This window comes from Echinops telfairi, unplaced genomic scaffold (genome assembly GCF_000313985.2).
Source record: "Echinops telfairi isolate 266 unplaced genomic scaffold, ASM31398v2 ScPeMD7_70;HRSCAF=299, whole genome shotgun sequence".
Lineage (NCBI taxonomy): Eukaryota > Metazoa > Chordata > Mammalia > Afrosoricida > Tenrecidae > Echinops > Echinops telfairi.
Genome location: NW_022103968.1, coordinates 64232542 through 64234848, shown reverse-complemented (window position 1 = coordinate 64234848; position 2307 = coordinate 64232542). Strand labels below are relative to the sequence as shown.

General features: G+C 56.7%; 1 protein-coding gene across 1 annotated transcript in view; it reads left to right on the top strand.

The window, feature by feature from the left end:
- The window catches only part of SPOCK2 (SPARC (osteonectin), cwcv and kazal like domains proteoglycan 2), a 14383-nt gene extending 12420 nt beyond the window's left edge, over nt 1-1963 (top strand). Inside the window, exon 12 of the mRNA XM_045291692.1 lies at nt 35-1963. The gene's annotated coding sequence lies outside the window, so the exon portion shown is untranslated. The remainder of the gene's footprint in view (nt 1-34) is intronic.
- The last annotated feature ends 344 nt before the right edge of the window (nt 1964-2307 follow it).

Sequence of the window (2307 nt, the reverse complement as noted above, 5' to 3'; positions counted from 1 at the left end):
GTGTGTGTGTGTGTGTGTAGAGCACCGGGTATAGGTGTGTGTGTGTGTGTGTGTGTGTGTGTGTGTGTGTATAGAGCACCGGGTATAGTGAGCAGTGTGTGTGTAGAGCACCGGGTATAGTGAGCAGTGTGTGTGTAGAGCACCGGGTATAGTGAGCAGTGTGTGTGGGTGTGTATGTGTGTGTGTGTAGAGCACCGGGCACCCTGTAGGCAGTGTGGGTGGAGTAGGGGTGTGGGCCCCTGTGGTGAGGCTTCCTGGCCAGGGATCTCAGCCTGGCTCCCCCCAGTGTCTCCCAGCCTTTGAAGCATCTACCGGACTTTACCTCCCTTGGCTGCCCCTGCGATCCACCCTGAAACCAACCTCCCCAGGTCTCTTTGGGGGAAAGAATGCAGCTCCTGGTAGCCCCATAAAAGGCTTCTCATTCCACAGCGCGGTTCTGACCACCAAGGTGTCTCGCTGACCGTGGCTCTCCACATCCCCCGCCCCCCAGCCCCTGGCTTCCTGTCTGCCCACTGCCCTCCCCAGAGCAGCCCACCCCGCCCCCGCTCCCAGAGCTACTTGAAGCTTCCTGCTCCCGCTAGGACTGGAGTCCGTCTGTCTGTCTCTTCCCTCCGCCCCAACTCCGACTTCACCGCTGCCCGCCTTGGGCAGGTGCGGAGGATCGGGGCCCCGCGTGGGGAGGGGCGCTCTCGCCGCCCCGCCCACTAGGTGCCTGTGCCCGTGCTGTCTTGGTCGTCTGGTTGTGCACGTGTATATGAGCTCCTTGACCATGTAAATATGTGTTGGAATGAAAGCGACAGGCAAGAACTAGACCCTGGTGGGGCAGCCTCGCCGTCTCGGAAGACCCCACTCCCCCTTCGCTCTTCCCCTTGCTCTGAGACCGAGGCCACCCCTAAGGTGGACCCCTGCAGCTCCGGGGCTCCTGTTGGCTGAGGAGCTTGAGCTGGCCCCGTAAAGAAGGTGCGGGTGGGTTCTTCCTCCGCCATGGGCTTCATCCCACTGCCGCTGCCCCATTGCCTTCTCCTAGGTGGGCAGGTGGGGTGGGGTGGGGCTTGCTGGGGAAGATGTCAACCAAATCCTACAGAACTTTCTTGGCTGGCCAGCCCAGCCGCCTTGGCCCATGGGCGCTGGGAGAGGGGGGCAGGTGTAAGGTGGAGGGTGGCTGGGGTTGAGAGAATCAATGTGCCTTGAGGGACCACCCAGAGAGAGCCCAAGGGTGCTGCGAACACAGCGTGGTGTGTGAGCTCAGGAAGGGGGCAGAGGAAGGCGACACTGACCGCCCGGTGTCCCACTGATGTCATACTGCCCCACCCGCCCTCCCCGCCCCCATATTCAGCCCTTCATGATCTCCATCTGCTTCCAACTTCACCTGAGTGGAGCCTATTGGCATCCACACCCGACCCTCCATTTCCCCGTGGCTCGAAGCCTCCTAGCCCTCAGCCCTTGGGGGGAAGGGATGGCTGACCCTGGGGTCATTGTCAGGCTGTGGGCAGACAGAGGTCAAAGGGCAGAGACACTGGGGGTGCAGAGGAGACCTGAGACAACCCAAGGAAGCCCCTAACCGAGCAAACTGCTTTGTAGCCCGAGGCCAATTTGAACTGTGTTATGTGCAATAACTGAGCTTAGAATTAAGAATTGTGTTCAAGTGCTTGGGTTTCCGTCCGTATCTTTAAGTGCTGAAATCGTATCTCTCAGTAATTTTAGATGTCTTAAAAAAAAAAAAAATCAAAAACACAAGTGTTAGACCGTGTGTGTGCATTGATGGGCACCAAGCATCCTGTGGATCACCCTGACCCTCGCCCTGCGCCCTCCCCGCACCCTACCCTACCCCTCCTGGGGACCCCACCTCATGTTTGTCTGTCTGCCTAGTACTTAGCCTGAGGAAACAAGTACCCTTCACACATGCATAAAAGAAAGCAAAGGTTATTTTTAAGAAAATGGAAAATAAAAACTTTATAAACACCGCCTGCTGGTGATCTTCGGCTGCTTCTTCTCCCCGGTGTTAGATTTGGCAGCGATGGCATCACGGCTGAGGTCTCCCCAAGGCCCAGTTACCTCCTCGCCTTCCTGGTGGAGCCCCTGGGGAAGGAGGCCGGAAGGCTGAACAACTCAGACCGCATTTCAGGATAATCCACAGTGTAATCATTCGATGGAAAATCCAGTTGTTTCCAAAATGGTCACTCAAGTCACAATACGATGAAGTATGCATATATATTTCCGTGTCAGGGGGGCTTCTAAAAGTTCGTGGAAAATGGAGTTTCAAAAGATAGTGGACTTTTTCCACGAACGTTTTGAAGTGCCTATTGG